General features: G+C 31.4%; 1 protein-coding gene across 4 annotated transcripts in view; it reads left to right on the top strand.

Moving 5' to 3' along the window:
- spri (Src homology 2 domain-containing protein sprint) overlaps nt 1-18,343 on the top strand; it is a 996,502-nt gene that overhangs the window by 182,088 nt on the left and 796,071 nt on the right. The gene's annotated exons all lie outside the window — the stretch shown is intronic.

The following is an 18,343-nucleotide window of genomic DNA, read 5'->3' as shown; positions in this document are numbered from 1 at the left end:
GCCAGAAACTCCAGATACCAATGATGGTGCTCTCGTATTCTGGGGCAAGAAAATATTTTAGCGGTAGAGAGAATCAATTTCTGCTGCTGTTGATTCGTGAGCAGAATTTGAATGGACAAAGCCTATAGAGCAGGGATGATAAATGACGTTGACGAAAAAGTACTAAGAATGTATTTAAAATGTACTTTTCGAAGCAAAAGGTGCAAAACTTATATAATATCAAATTTAAAGATTGTAAATGAAAATTTAGCAAATTTGCATTTATGATTTGTCGCTAGAAAGATGTGTATTAGAGGTATACGAAATTTTGAGCAATTTTTTCAAAGTGCGTATTTTGGCCATATTTGCTCAAATCGGAAAGTATATATTGCGGCTATGTCTCAATATGAGCCAATTTTGAACAAGTTTGGCATATATTGTACGCTCTGTTCAAATTTTGACGATTTGAGACTAAATTGGACCGATTATGTATATGAGAGCTATACACACAGATCACCCCAAACATGTTTCAAGAGCAAAATGTTATTTTTGAACTACACTTCAACCTCCCGAAAAAAGGTTTTTGATAGTCGACATTGCCAAACAAATTTGCAATCATTTTTCTTTTGAACGTTACGCTGTTTCACGTGGTGCAGAACTAATATATAATCTTCTGTTTGTTCAGCGGAAAACTGAAAACGGAACTCTCAAAGCGTAATCGAAAATATTTTTTTTCACAATTCAAAGACATTTTGTCATATAATATAACATATGAAATAAATAACAAATATATACGGCCGTAAGTTCGGCCAGGCCGAAGCTTATGTACCCTCCATCATGGATTGCGTAGAAACTTCTTCTAAACACTGCCATCCACAATCGAATTACTTAAGATGCGGTAACGCTTGCCGATGGCAAGGTATCTTAAAACCTCCTAACACCATCTTCTAAATTGTATGTAAGTCCATACGTGGTATATATTACATCAAAAAAGATCGATCCAATACGTATATAATTCAGTTTGACAAAGTAGACATACAATTTTGACAAAATTTTCTACAGAAATAAAATTTTAACAAAATTTTCTATAGAAATAAAATTTTCACAAAATTTTCTATAGAAATAAAAATTTTGACAAAATATTCTATAGAAAGAAAATTTTGACAAAAATTTCTACAGAAATAAAATTTTAACAAAATTTTCTATAGAAATAAACTTTTCACAAAATTTTCTATAGAAATAAAATCTTGGTAGATTATTTGTGGCTCGAGTGGCAACCATGATTATGAACCGAATAAAATTTGAGCAAAATTTTCTATAGAAATAAAATTTTGACAAAATTTTCTATAGAAATAAAATTTTGACAAAATTTTCTATAGAAATAAAATTTTGAAAATGATGAAAATTTTATTATGAACCGAATAAAATTTTAACAAAATTTTCTCTAGAAATAAAATTTTGACAAAATTTTCTATAGAAATAACTTTTTGACAAAATTTTCTATAGAAATAAAATTTTGGTAGATTATTTTTGGCTCTAGTGGCAACCATGATTATGAACCGATATGGACCAATTTTTGTGTGATTGGACCAATTTTGGTATGGTTGTTAGCGACCATATACTAACACCACGTTCCTAATTTGAACCGGATCGGATGAATTTTGGTCTTCCAAGAGGCTCCGGAGGTCAAATCTGGAGAACGTTTTATATGGGGGCTATATATAATTATGGACCGATATGGATCAATTCTGGCACGGTTGTTAAAGATCATATACTAACACCATGTTCCAAATTACAACCGGCTTGGATGAAATTTGCTTCTCTTTTAGGCTCCACAAGCCAAATCTGGGGATCGGTTTATATGGGGGCTATATATAATTAAGGACCGATATGGACCAATTTTTGCATGGTTGTTAGAGACGGATCGGATGAAATTTGCTTCTCTTTGAGGCTCCGCAAGCCAAATCTGGGGATCGGTTTATATGGGGGCTATATATAATTATGGACCGATGTCGACCAATTTTTGCATGGTTGTTAGAGACCATATTCCAACACCATGTACCAAATTTCAGCCGGATCGGATGAAATTTGCTTCTCTTTTAGGCTCCGCAAGCCAAATCTGGGGATCGGTTTATATGGGGGCTATATATAATTATGGACCGATGTGGACCAATTTTTGCATGGTTGTTAGAGACCATATACCAACACCATGTACAAAATTTCAGCCGGATCGGATGAAATTTGCTTCTCATTTAGGCTCCGCAAGCCAAATCTGGGGATCGGTTTATATGGGGGCTATATATAATTATGGACCGATGTGGACAAATTTTTGCATGGTTGTTAGAGACCATATACCAACACCATGTACCAAATTTCAGCCGGATCGGATGAAATATGCTTCTGTTAGAGGCTCCACAAGCCAAATCTGAGGGTCCCTTTATATGGGGACTATACGTAAAAGTGGACCGATATGGCCCATTTTCAATAGCATCCGACCTACATCGATAACAACTACTTGTGCCAAGTTTCAAGTCGATAGCTTGTTTCGTTCGGAAGTTAGCGTGATTTCAACAGACGGACGGACGGACGGACGGACATGCTTAGATCGACTCAGAATTTCACCACGACCCAGAATATATATACTTTATGGGGTCTTAGAGTAATATTTCGATGTGTTACAAACGGAATGACAAAGTTAATATACCCCCATCCTATGATGGAGGGTATAAAAAAAGGTGGAAATTAAATTTTAAATTGTCTTTCCGGTCAATTTCGTCGTGGGTTACAATTAGTAAACGCGGTAAAATATTTGATAAATTATGTATGTACATTCTTTTGGTCGATTCGGTCAACATCTAGCATTCCTTTGTTACACTGCGATACCGTTTGTGGACAGTTTAGCGTAAATAATTATTAGTAAATAGGTTTTCTGAATATGTATCCGCAAGAATAACTTACTTTTATCGAGCGGTTAATTCTTCGTTGTCAAAGGTTTAACGCAGGTTCAAAATGCTTTATTTATTTGTTCGAGAGCTTCTTATAATAAGTCTGCCATTTCCGAAATATCGATTTCCGACTATTTAAGGTATATATATTCTTCATCAGGGAGAAATTCTAAGACGATATAACCATGTCCATCTGTTAGTCGGTTGTAATTACGCTACAGCCTTCAATAATGGATCTATCATCCTGAAATTTGGCATAGATTCGGTCCAGATTTTGATATAGTCCCCATATAAACCGACGTGGGGTCTTGGGATTATAGAAACTGAAGTTGTTATAGAATGTGCCTGAAATTTGAAATCTAGAGGTATTTTAGGACTACAGAGTGGTGTGCTGAATATGATGACTATCGGTCGATGCGTTGGTACAGTCCCCATATAGACCGATCTCAACGATTTTACTTGGGCTTAGAGAAATCGAAGTTTTTATCCGATTTGCCTGTAACCGACACTCTGATTTGGGGTCTAGATTCTCTATGTTTTTTTCAGAACAACAATTTTGTGTGCAATTATGATTTATCGGTCGATAGATACGTATAAGAAGTATGGGAAAAAATGAATAATGCTTGCACTTAGCAGTGGACCTTTAAAATTTGTGTATTTTGGCCATATTTGCCTAAAACGGAAGAACATATATATGGGGGCTGTCTCAATCTAAACTGATTCTGACCAACTTTGGCATACTAAAATGTACTCTCTGAGCACAATTTCAAACTATTCGGAGTGAAACTTTGGTCTCCGTGGTCATATGAATCTAAGTCGGGCAAAAGATATATATGTTATGGGAGCTATATATACATCTGAACCAATGTCAACTAAATTTGGCATGCATAATAGGAATATTTGTTCTACTCCTTGTACAAATCGGAGTACAACTTTGGCCTCCGTGGCCATATAGGTGTAAACGTAAACAGATTTCAAATTTGACAACTTTACGGCAGTGTCAACTGTACTTCTTGCGCAAAATTTAATCATCTAAAACTCTGGGTTCTGAGGCCATATAAGTGGATATCGGGCTAAAAATATATATGGGAGCTATATCTAAATTTGAACCGATTTTAACCAAATATGGCCACTTTACCACACTCTTTGTGCAAAATTTATACCAAAGCAAACGAAATAAAAAGAAAATATCATCGCATTTAATTAAATCTTCCGCAACGCTCCGCTGCGAATCCCTGTTATCAACCCTGCCATAGAGCCATCATCAAAGCTTTGAGCAGTGATACGACTGGAGATGGATTTTTGAATTGGCGCCGGGATTTCTGAATTACCGACTACGTTACGTTTGCAGTACTATCTGTAAATTGTTTGGACAGGTATTGATATTATTATGATTATATTTGAACACATTTCCTGTTGCAAAATGGAAATGGACCTTGATAATTAGGCTATGTTAAATGCCTTGCATATGTTTGTTCTGACTTTTCATTCATTGGAGGTCGTACACCCAAAAAAAGTGAACCCACCGTGAAAGAAAATGTAGGTTTATTTTAGAAAATTTTAACTAAAATAGTTTTCTAATTGCAACATGTTACAAATAAGTTAATACTTTTTGTCAAATTGAAGAAATTTTTTTTAAAAATAATTAATTTTTTTCTGTTGTTTAAGAAAATTTCATATGTTGAAAGAAAAAATAGGATTTAAAAATAGTTAAAATGACTTTAGCGCTGTACGAAATGCGAGACAGGTACAATTTTAGTAAAATTTACTCATTTGAGAGACTTATGAACTCAATTTAAGCAAACTTCTACCATTTTAGGAAAATATGAACTATTTTATTTTTTAGTAAAATTATGCACTATATTTGTATACAACTTTTTTTCTTATTTTTAGTTCAAGTCATTAAATTTAGCAAAAAAATATTCAAAAGAGGGAATATTTACTCATATTGTGCAAAATTTAACTAAAATCAAGTAATCTTCATGAACTAAAATAAAGTTCAGTTGGCATTAGATCCCCTTTTTCTGGGTGTATGAAAGCAGATCTGTAGAGGATTGTGTTTACGTTTCATTTAAGAACCGTAGTAGTTATATGGCGAGAGTTTTATATTTTACTTTCTTTTAGTACACTGAAAAAAAAGCATGCCCGATTCCAAAGATTTTGTCTTTACTTTAACAAATTTGATATTGATTCCGAGCCAAACAAGCACAGAATTCAAGTAAGGATACTTTTAAGACACAATTCTCTCTTAAATTTGGGACTCTAGGAAGCAAATTTTAGTTTTTCGCTTTTTCAGCTTTTTTCTTCATATGCTGTCAAAGTCTTTTAAAAACAAGTTAACGACTACTTTATTTTCCAAACTCAGACACGACTTCCCGTAGAGATTATGCTATGTTTCAAGTAAAAAACGTCTTTAAAATAAAGTGTTGAAAAACATGTCCTATTTGTGAACGATTTTTTGCTTTGTAGTCAAGATGCAAAAAGACAATAAATTTAAAGACAATTTCTTTAATTTTAAAGAATTTTTATGAATTATTAAAGTCAAGTTGACCCAGTAGAAATTATGCTATGTTTCAAGTAAAAATCGTTTTTAAAATAAAGTGTTGAAAAACATGTCCTCTTGTTGAACGATTTTTTGCTTTGTAGTTAAGATGCAAAAAGACAGCAAATGTAAAGATAATTTCATTAAATTTAAAGAATTTTTCTGAATTATTAAAGTTAAGTTGACCTTAGCCCAAAAATGTTTTCTTTCATTTTATGATACCCACTTTTAAATCCAATCACCTAATTATAAGGACAACACGACTTCATTGAAAAGTTTATCGACTGTTGGACAAGGAAAAAACTTTATATTAGAGAAATACGTCTTCTACGCTAAGCAAAATTTGCATTCGTATTTTAAGGACATGAAATCTTTGGCCTCACGACAATATTTTTTTCAGTGTAGTGAATTTTGTAATTGTTTACATTCCCTTTTGACGTCAAACATTTTTCTTTAAAATCAAATAACGAAGATTAGAAACAATCTTTTCAGTGCTTCTCATAAATTCGCATTTGCCTTTAAAGAAATATAAAGAAAACATTTCATATCTGATGGGAATTTCGTTTGTCTAAAATTTCGTTTCAAAGGAACGTATTTGTGGGTGCATGTAGCAGTAGAATTCATGATCTGTAAAATATTTTTGAAAAGTGTTATTTATTATTTATTATTACCGCATTTCTTAGTGGTGGAATATAGTTAAAAGATCTTACTACACACAAAAAATGATCACCAAAATTTTTTCAATTAAACACTTAATTGAATTTGGAAACGGATTCAATTAATATGTTAATTGATTCAATTAATTATTTAATCAAATCCGAATAAAAACCAATTAAAAAAATTATTGATATTTGTTATGTTTCCAATTAAAATATTAATTGATTCAATCAATTTGTTAATCAGTTCGGAAATAATTTTCAATTACACACGTGATTGAAATTTTTCCGTTTCCAATTACACATGTGATTGATCCAATCACCTTTGTGATTGAAACTGAATAATTTTGAGCAATGGAAAGAGCGAATAGAGAACAAGAGAATGGGTATTTATTCAACAATGTATGATGGAGAGATCAGTATGTGGAAGTAACTCGTAACGAATGGTTGGGTTTTTGTTTTTCGCGTAAATTGAAAAACATGATTGGCGACATTCTGTCTGCTGCATTCAAAATGTGTGCATACATACTTTGTACGCAACAACAAATCATAGCAAAGGGTTGAAATAAATAAAGTGTGCAACAACAAACGGCCACGTGGTAAAGGTTTGAAAAAATATATGAGAGAACGCATTTGAAATTACCTGTGGTTGTGTTTTGTGGTATTGTAAAAATGGAAAACCATCAACGTTCATTGAAGGTAAGAAATTGTGAAATGTGAATACCGTTTTCCATTGAAGCCTGTTTACATTAAACGGACTAAAATAATATATTTTTTATTCATTTCTTTTAGTGACCAATTTTATTTCGTGAAATTGACCAATCAATCCCATCAACTCCATCATTTTATCAAATATATAAGAATATGTTTGCAATAAAAAAGTGGGTACCGTATTGATCTTTTAAGATTATAAATTTTTTTCACTCCCAGTTTTCTTAAAACAAAGACCGGTATGTGTTTGTTGGAAGATTCACCTTGAAGTTGCGAAGTGGCGTTGGCATTAAATTGCATTTTTGTTTTACCTGCCTTTTTCAGTTTGAACCCAAGTAGAGAGCAGTATATCTGGTATATAAACTAATGAGCTGAATTATGTAATGGTAAAAAAGTTCTTTCTTTTGGATTTAAAAATATGAAAAATATCCGAAAATAAGAAAAATATCTATTTTCCATTTATATTTTTTTCTATTTCCAGAATTTGCAAAGTATCATCAATATAATACCATATATTGCATTGCTTTCCCATTATTTTTGTCTTTGATTGGTTCAGATTTTAATAGACGATTTTAATGTGTGGAAATTTTGGAAAGGAATTGTTACTAAAATTAAATTACCGAGCTCCTTAATACACCTTTTTATGCTAAAAGACTACAACTGCAAAAGAAGATTATAAATCTGCAACCTGGAACTAAGAATTGAACTTGATATTCTATGCAGGTAATGTTTAACAAAATTAACTTTTAATTGAAAAACTAAAATTCGAATTATTCTGTTTACTTTCAGAAAAACTAATTTAGCTTACAGGCTGCTGATTTATTGGAAATCTAGGCGCATCTACATATTAGAAGGAACATGCTAACATGGTTATTATTAAAAGGAAGATAATGATTTATATAATTTATTTTTTCACCCTATAGTTGTTATTGATAGTAGTTGTATTTGTAAGTTATGTTAGAACAAAACACAAATGACAAGAACCAAATTTATCTGTCTATTGCATAATTCAAAAATAATAAAATATTAAATATGTTTTATAAGAAACACATATTTTCTTTTATTTCAAAAGAAAAAAACTACGATTTTGGGGTCGCAATATATAAATTTTTTGATCGAAATTTATAGCCAATTTCAATTCATTATTTAATTGAATGAATCAAATAGTTGATTGATTTTTGTCGCGAAATTAATTAAAATTTTAATTGATTCAATTAAAACTGTGACTGAATTTTATATTAAAAATCAATCACGTTTTTAATTGATTCAATCACACAATTAATTGATTCCGTGACAAAAGTCAATTAAATTTTTAATTAAAAATCGTTTTGGTTTTCAATCAAAATGGGTGATTGATACTATACGTGATTGAAGACATTTCAATTAAAAAAAGCTTGAATCCGCGATTTTCGTGATTGAAATCAAAAATTTTTTTTTGTGTGTGCATTCAAAATGTGTGCATACATATTTTGAACGCAACAACAAATCATAGCAAAGGGTTGAAATAAATAAAGTGTGCAACAACAAACGGCCACGTGCACACAAAAATTTTTTTTTGATTTCAATCACGAAAATCGCGGATTCAATCATTTTTTTAATTGAAATGTCTTCAATCACGTATAGTATCAATCACCCATTTTGATTGAAAACCAAAACGATTTTTAATTAAAAATTTAATTGACTTTTGTCACGGAATCAATTAATTGTGTGATTGAATCAATTAAAAACGTGATTGATTTTTAATATAAAATTCAGTCACAGTTTTAATTGAATCAATTAAAATTTTAATTAATTTCGCGACAAAAATCAATCAACTATTTGATTCAAATGAAAATGATAGTATCAATCACCTATTTTGATTGAAAACCAAAACGATTTTTAATTAAAAATTTAATTGACTTTCGTTAAAAGAAACCGGGACGTACGAGGAAAATATTCAGGCAAAGGAAATTTAAAAAAAAAATCGGTGGAAAATATACACAAATTACAAAGGGATATTCATAAACATAATGAAAGGGCATTATACTCTTTTTAGAGTTGGGGCAGTTAAATGAAATGATATGGTGAATGGAAATGGTGAAAAAATTAAACTGTAAAATGTATAAGAACAAAGTTTAGTTCCACTTTATTAATTAGTAGTCCAAGAGGAGTTGACGGACACCTTCAAATATAAAAGCGGGCATTGAGTTCGAGTTTTGCAGCTAAAACATTTGAAAAAGTTTATTTTCTTTAGAATGAATTATTAAAGAAATGTAAAAGGCAAAACAGGATCATTTTAGAGCGATAATGCCATTTTAGAGCGATAATGCCATTTTAGAGCGATAATGCCAACTTAATACCGGTCTAAAAATGAAATTAAGTACAAAACACAATAAGTTTTAAATTCATTTAAAATGGTGTTAAATGCTAGCAAAAAACTGTTCACGCCTAAATAAATGTATGTGTATATTATAAAATTATTTATGCATGTTTATAATCGACTCCACGTTCTTCTTTTGTTAGAGTTTTTGAATTTCCCTCCAAAATTTCAAACTTTTATACCAAAAACTGTTTTTATTACAAAATTGTTATTTTTGCAATAAAAAATAATATTTTATCCAAAGCTCAGTCCATTTCGTTTATATCAAGCACTGATTCTGACTGTAAATCTTTAATAACCCACATTTCGAAGTTTCATTAGAAAAATTTAATATAGTATAAATATAAATGTGTAAATTTAAAAAAAAGCAATTGGAGTTTGGTCGGAGCAGGGATTGAACCCACGACCCTTTGCATGTACGGCAGACATGCTAACCACTGCTCCACGTTGCCAACACATGTATGTTTCTGTTAAATAATGTTATGTTTGCATGGGCTCGTGGGCGCTGCAAACTATGCTATATAAATGTAACTTATAACGATAATTGTCCACTGGTGACTATAACAGCTACGTAGCCCAGTGGATAGTGTGTTGGCTTAAAAACTATATGGTCCTCGGTTCGATTCTCCGTCTAGGCGGAAGGTACAATTTAAAATTTAATAATTTCATCAACATTATTTGTATTGCAGAAAAATGTGCCAAGAACTAAAAATTTCGTGGAAGTGAAAATTATGTTAGGGAATGAGCACAATCTTCTTTGGGGAAAATTCTTCCAAGCATATAATATTTTTGGTCTCAAAATGCTTCCAAACATATAATATGTTCACATAAAACAAACATATTAATGTTTCTGCAGTATCCAATAATATATGTGCTTCCTGCAAAATATGTTTGGAACATATCAAGGCATATTAATTAAAGGTAAAGTCATGCAATCCGGTGACTAATATCGACATTCATCTTGTCAAAGTCTTTGTTTACGTTTAGTAGGTTTGTTTACATTGTTTGTGTACATAAATATTGCTTTTATTTACATTGTGTTGTTTGTATGGGCTTAGTTTTATGAAACTTTTCGCCTACGTGTTAGAAACTGGGGAGAAAAATAAAAGAGCTTTCTTGAAAAACTGTTAAATATAATTATCTAAATTTACAACAAAGTCCAAACGTTCAACAATACAACAACACTACACATACACAAAATGTCAACTTAAGTGACCTGTCATTTCAGTTTGACGTTCTAAATATCATGGGGTGTACACACGTTTGCTCGTGACTTTACCTTTAATTAATATGCCTTGGGAACATATGTTAAAGAAGCGATTTTTTTTGAGGGTGCAATGTTAAAAAATGGGATATTCGTTAAACAGAGCTTTGTATATATATGATGAAACATTCCCGGTTCCAACGATTTTTTTTCTTTATACTAATGATTTTGATATTGATTCCGAGTCAAAGCAGCAGCAGAAAAATAAAAATTTAAATAAATAAAATAAAGAAAATTACTTTTAATATTCAAATCCATTGCATTCTTGATGATTGAAATTGTGAGTCAATATTATATCTACAAGCAAAATTTTAATATTAAATATTCTAATTGTGCACAGAAAAAAATTTCCGTAGTTAAACTAACGCTAAATTTAACTTATTTTTATTGAAAAAAAAATTATTTGCTTGTAGTTCAATTTTATTATTTTTATCGAAATTTTCCAAAACTTAATGAAATCTTACTTTTTTTTAAGTATGTATCAAAAATTGTATGAACTAAACGTGACTATAAAGTTCAATGACCGCATACATAAGTTCAATATGAACTAAAACAAATGAACATTTTCGTACGATTTCCAAAAATTGTAAGAATAAACTACTGTATGGTTAAAATGGTCATGATTTGGCGCCAATGATTTTCTTCTATACTTTTAGTTAATTTTTTCTTCTATGAGATGATGTAATTTCGTGAACTGCAGTTAAAAAGTACAACAGGGCATTAAAATTTCCTGGTTTTAACAACGCCTTGTGGAAATCTCAAAACGTGGCGTAAAATTTAGTTCAATTTTCGTGCGTGGTAGTTCATTCTTCTTATAAAACAGTTCACTTTTTTTTCGGTGTGAAATAAATTTTGAATACTCGTCTTAAAAGATGATGCGTTGCTGATGCATTGTATATCGGGTGGTAGAGTGTTACAGAGACGTATCGTGCCGATAAAGAACTGCGGATTCGGATACAAGACTTGTCGTTCTAAAGGGTATTATATTCCCATTCCTATCAGATCTGGTAAACCGAATTCTATCATAGAGATAGCTTGGTTTTCGTCAGTAAATCAATTTATGTAGAAATACTAACGATTTCACATTAAGCAGGGTATTAAAACTAAAGCCAAAGAAGGAGTCTGTAACATGCGAAACATGATCGGTCCTTCGTAACCCATACACCCTCAAAAAAAATCGCTTCTTTAACATATGTTCCAAACATATTTTGCAGGAAGCACATATATTATTGCATACTGCCGAAAGATTAATATGTTTGTTTTATGTGAACATATTATATGTTTGGAAGCATTTTGAGCCAAAAATATTATATGCTTGGAAGAATTTTTCCCAAACACGATTGTGCTCATTCCCTAACATACTCGTAATTTTCACTTCCACGAAATTTTTTAGTTATTGGCACCTTTTTCTGTAATACAAATAATGTTGAAGAAATTATTCACTTTTATAAATTGTTTAAATTTTACCTTTCGCCTGCACGGAGAATCGAACCGAGGACCATACAGTTTGTAAGCCAACACACTATCCACTGGGCTACGTAGCTGTTATAGTCACCAGTAGATAATTATCGTTTTAAGTTACATTTATATAGCATAGTTTGCAGCGCCCACGAGCCCATGCAAACATAACATTATTTAACAGAAACATACAATTGTTTGCCACGTGGAGCAGTGGTTAGCATGTCTGCCTTGCATACAAAGGGTCGTGGGTTAAATCCCTGCTCCGACCGAACATTTTTTTTTTTAATTTACACATTTATATTTATACTATATTAAATTTTTTTAAATGAAACTTCGAAATGTGTGTTATTAAAGATTTATAGTCAGTAACAGTGCTTGATATAAACGAAATTGACTGATTTTTGGATAAAATATTATTTTTTATTGCAAAAATAACAATTTTTTAATAAAAAACTGTTTTTGTACAAAACTTTAAAATTTGGAAGGAATTCAAAAACTAACAAAAGAACGTGGAGTCGAGTATAAACATACATACATAATTTTATAATATAAACATAAATTTATTTAGGAGTGAACAGTTTTTTACTTGCATTTAACACCATCGCTCTAAAATTCCTTTTATTTTTCTTTAATAATTCATTTTAAAGAAAATAAACTTTTTAAATTGTTTTAGCTGTAAAACTCGAACTTAATGCCCGCTTTTATATTTGATGGTGTCCGTCAACTCCTCGTGGACTACTTTTTAATAAAGAGGAACTAAAGTTTGTTTTTTTTTACATTTTACTGTGTAATTTTTCACTATTTCCTCCTTATTTCATTTTACTGTCCCAACTCTAAAAAGAGTATAGTGCCCTTTCGTTATTTTTATGAAGACCCCTGATTTATTTTAACGAAAAATTGTGCCCATAATGCCAAAATGATAAACAAAACACATGTTCACACATGCATAAAATGCTGCTCTCAAGGCGAAAACATTGCAGTTTGTTTTTCAAATGTCTATTCTCTTGGTTCCGAATGTCTATTCTCTTTATTCAAATTAAATAATATTTAGACTTAAGCATATCAAAATTTTTAGCCTTATCATAAAACAGTTTTCCGAAACAACATACAAGCGGTTTCACAGAAATTGTTCTTTTTTCATTCTCTCGCTTTGTTATGTTGATATCTTTCGTCAACCCTCCCGGTTTCCATCTCTATTTCTTTCTCTATACTCTCTTTTTGGCGCTCTCTGAATAAAATATCACAACATATATATGTTTACTCGAAATTTGTTAATTTATATATGTTTACATTCACACATATTATTTTTATGAAACATTCATGCCCCAAACATAATATATTCTAACATATTAACATAGATGTCCCAAACATTTAGTGTTAGTTTAGGAACATTACATGTTCGCACTTAAATATATTGTGATTTAAAATCGTGCCCGAAACACATTTTGTTTATATCGGAACATATGAAAAACATATTTTTCTAACAGTGTACACATAACGAACTATACTATTGCATGGCACGTTAAGTCTATTTTTGCTCACGGAGTCACAATTCGCGAAGAGTTCAGATACGTAAATTAAACCCGGTATCAAAAGACTTTTCGCCAGGAGAAGTCGAATATTGACTGGTGTGTAGGAATGAGTAACCCATAAAGAACGTAATTTAGCATATGTCTGTCCAACGACCGTGTTTACATGAATCGACCAACTCAAAGTGCTATTGAATACCACTCCTAAATCTAGTGACTACATCGATTTTCTGACCATCTATCATAATATCAGCATTCGACAAGGAGAACCTTCTATCTTGTGTATGATCAAACATTTAGACTTTTGTGGATTTAGTAACAGACCATCGAAACACACGATCAAGGTCGTGGTTAAGTTTCCCCAAACACTCACTAGCATCACCTACCAGACTACTTAAAAAGATTTGTACACCGAAAAAAAAGTTTACTATTTTTTATGAAAAATGAACTAACCCATAGTAAGAATGACCATGATTTGGCGCCAAAGATTTTTTTCATCTAGATAAGTTCATGATTTTCTTATAAATTAGTTCATGTATTACATCGTATTTTAGTTCATTATTACTATGCTGTGGGAAGAATATAGTTAAACTCATTCAAAATATTACTGCTATCCGGAAAAATTAACAATTTTTTGGGAAACCTGTATTAAGAAATTGGTTTGAAATAAACTGTTTGTCGGTATAATTTTCAAAAAAGTAGAGAAATTGAGGAATCGAAGGTACAACAAGCCTGTATACAACTAAGAAATTTTTCGTACAAAACAAATCAATTTTCTATAACCACCAGTATTTTATTTCAAAGAATTATTATTATATTACACAAAACTATGGCTTATTATATACAATAAAGGAAATATTTTTATTAGTACGTTGGACGCATTTACTTGTCGGTAGTTAGTAATTGCTTCTTCAAAAGAGTAATATTCTATGTTATTAGGACTAAACTAATTAATTTAAATTTCCATGTTTTCTATCCATATGAAAGATATATGTGGCATAAGTTGCTATATTCAATTGAATTGTCCAATTTCATCGATTTTGGGTAACTTTTGTTGGGCGGATTTGGCTTATAAGCATCTGAAATTGCAAAGTTATACAAAATATAAGAAAAATATTATTAATTACTTCTATCGTCCATATTGATCTTTAACTTACGGTTTTCAAGAGTATTTCCTAGAGCCAATAAGGATATCAGCTTATTTAGTATTAAACAGTAAGAATATTCAAAAAATTACTATTACGAGACCTGTCTACCTGCAAGTGAAAAAAATAATTTTTAATAAATTGAAATTTTGGTTTTATTAAAAACGGACAAAATACCGTTTATAGAAAAACTTACCACATTGAAAAATCCATCCAGTAGGTACATTATTGGAATCATATCCATGGACAAATGGGACGTTATTGAAATTATTCTCAGAATATATTTGAAATAAAAAATATAAAATTAGACATAATTTCCACTTGTCAGTATAGCATTTAGTATTTAAGGTGGATATTAAGTTCGAGTTTAGCGGCTAAAATTGCAATTTCCATGATAAGTTTTCTTTAATAATCCATTATAAAAAATAATCTTTATAAAAAACTTGATTTGGGCTATTCTCCATCAAGTTATATTTATAGGAATTGCTGTAACATAAAAAATATAGATTCAAAAAAAATGGTTGCTTCTCAACCTGTGATCCAGATGTAGAATAAATATAAATCATCCTATTACCACTCATGTTGTATATTTTTTATGTAAATCAATTTAAAATCCGCACTAATTTTAAACTAATATATTAACAGAAATATACAGTTCCTTAATCTGTTATTTGTTTTTTTATCAATAAAAAGCGTTTTTGAGTCCTCTAACATCACATCATTCACTTCTCAGTTTCTAAAATGTTTCGAAATAAATGTATTTTCATTAATAAACACCAATACCGCACGTACAATTTTGCAAAATTAAATCCACGTGTGCACTTCATAAATGCATCAACATAACTAAATGCAACAATAAAACTCAAAGACACAAATATTCATAAAGGATACATACCTGCCGTAAAGAAAAACAACTCCACACACACACGCGATCCCTTTCTGATCTTGCTATTGCAAAAAAACAACTCTCACCACAAAAGATACCAACAAGGAACATTCCATTGTCTCCAGAATCAAAACAACCAACAACAGCATAAATGACGCAATAACAAACACAAACAATCATACGAGATATACACAAAATGTCTCTAAAAACTCCCTCGCATGATGTACTCACATTTTCCAGTAGCACGTTTATTGATTAGTTGGAATTCTATCTATAAGTTAAGGTAAAATATATACCAAATCTATGAGGAATCTATAAATATTATATACACCTGTCAAGGATTATATTAACTGATTTTTATTCTATTTTAACTAAAATGTTCAATGTGAGTAAAAACACTCCAACATATAATAAAAAGGGAAATAATCTGTAGGTAGTCATCGTACGAATCGGTAATGTCGTTAAGTTAATTTTTACTACAAAAATTTTTTTCCATACAAAATTTTTTCTTAGTAAATTGTCCACATTTCGTAGTAAGATTTTTATATTGCCCATGTATTTTTATAATAGAATCAACGATGCATTAACTACTGTGTTGGAAATTTATTTAAGGAAAAATCCTTCCCATTTCGTAGTTAGTGAACTAAAAAACATTTACTGAATTTTTATAAGTTTTGCTTTAGCTAAGTTAATTTTCGTTGTGGTTACGATAGATGAACTATATTACAGTAAATTTGTTGAACTATGTGGAAGTCAAAATGGTCCTTAATTTTACAAGACACTTTTTTTCTGTGTATGTCATCTGCATACATAAGCATCTGACTATGGACTATTTCAAGAGGGAGGTCATTGGCGTACATGCAAAATAATAGAGGTCCAATTATAGAACCCTGTGGAACCCCTTTCGTAACTGGTAATGGCAATGAAAAAGTATCTCCGGTGTAAACCGTCTGTAACCGATTGTTAAGATAGGAAGTAATAAGAGAGGTAGCAGTAGGTGAGAAATTGAAAAATCTTTGAAGTTTCAGACATAACATTGTGTGATCAATAATATTGAAAGCCTTTGAGTGATCTAAGAGGACAAGAAAACTAACATGGTTCTCATCAATATTTCTCCTAATTGATTCTGATACTTCGATCAGTGCACTCACATAACTGTGATCTCTGCGGAAACCGGACTGCCTTTCAGATAACAAAATCATTGTTTACCAATAATAATATTGAATCACAATGCAAACTTATATGAGCAATTAAATTATAACAAAAATAAATTATAACGAAAAATATATTTATTGGCAAAAATAATAGAAACAACTGAGAAGAGTAATATTTAGATATTGTTTTCCAAATCAGACAAATTAACGGAAGAATTAAAATCTTCCAAGACTTTGGAATGAAATATACATATAGGTTCATTGCTGTCAGTTGGTTTGATATACACGAGTCCTCGAAGCTTGACATGAAAGAAAATTTTGTTAGGCTAGGATCAATTCGTTACCACAAACCACTTTATTTTAAAGACATATTTTACTTGATACAAGAATAATTTCTACTTGAAGTCGGATCTGAATTTGGAAATTTAATTTGTAGTTAGGACATTTTAAAGCACTTAAAAAAATTCGGAATCAACCGGGCATGTTTTTTTTTTTGGAAATTGAGCAATAGGTTTGATTGGGTAATTTTCCAATAATATTCAGTATAAACTTGCAAGTTTATATTGCACTAGATTTTTAGTTTTATTCTCTTGGGTAAAATTAGCAAAAAAGTACATTTTCACGAACTATAACGAAACATATTAATATTTTCTAATGCATTTCGTACGACTAACATGATTCTCCTGATAACAGGTTGGCTGATAAGTCCCCGGTCTAACAAAGAAAAACACATTTTTTTTTTGTCAAAATTCGTTTTTATTATTCAACATAGTTCCCTTCAAGAACGATACAACGATTATAACGTCCTTCCAATTTGTTGATACCATTTTGGTAGTACTCCAAAATGGTATCGGCGATCACCTCTTCATTGCAGCCAAATTTTTTCCCTGCGAGCATCCTTTTGAGGTCTGAGAACAAGAAAAAGTCGCTGGGGACCAGATCTGGATTATACGGTGGGTGGGGAAGCAATTCGAAGCCCAATTCATGATTTTTTTCCATCGTTCTCAATGACTTGTGGCACGGTGCGTTGTCTTTGTGGAACAACACTTTTTTCTTTTGCATATGGGGCCGTTTTGCCGCGATTTCGACCTTCAAACGCTCCAATGACGCCATATAATAGTCACTGTTGATGGTTTTTCCCTTCTCAAGATAATCGATAAAAATTATTCCATGCGCATCCCAAAAAAAGGGCCTTTACTTTGCCAGCGGACTTTTGAGTCTTTCCACGCTTCGGAGACGGTTCACCGGCCGCTGTCCACTCAGCCGACTGTCGATTGGACTCAGGAGTGTAGTGATGGAGCCATGTTTCATCCATTGTCACATATCGACGGAAAAACTCGGGTGTATTACGAGTTAACAGCTGCAAACACCGCTCAGAATCATCAACACGTTGTTGTTTTTGGTCAAATGTGAGCTCGCGCGGCACCCATTTTGCACAGAGCTTCCGCATATCCAAATATGATGAATGATATGACCAACACGTTCCTTTGATATCTTTAAGGCCTTTGCTATCTCTATCAACTTCATTTTACGGTCATTCAAAATCATTTTGTGGATTTTTTGATGTGCTCATTTCACCACGCTTGAATTTTGCTTACCAACCAATTATTGTTGATTTCCCTGGGCAGAGTCCGGAAACTCATTATCAAGCCAAGTTTTTGCTTCCACCGTATTTTTCCCTTCAGAAAACAGTATTTTATCAAAACACGAAA

This window comes from Haematobia irritans, chromosome 3 (genome assembly GCF_050003625.1).
Source record: "Haematobia irritans isolate KBUSLIRL chromosome 3, ASM5000362v1, whole genome shotgun sequence".
Lineage (NCBI taxonomy): Eukaryota > Metazoa > Arthropoda > Insecta > Diptera > Muscidae > Haematobia > Haematobia irritans.
The sequence above is the reverse complement of the archived record's forward strand: the minus strand, read 5'-3'. Positions and strand labels throughout refer to the sequence as shown.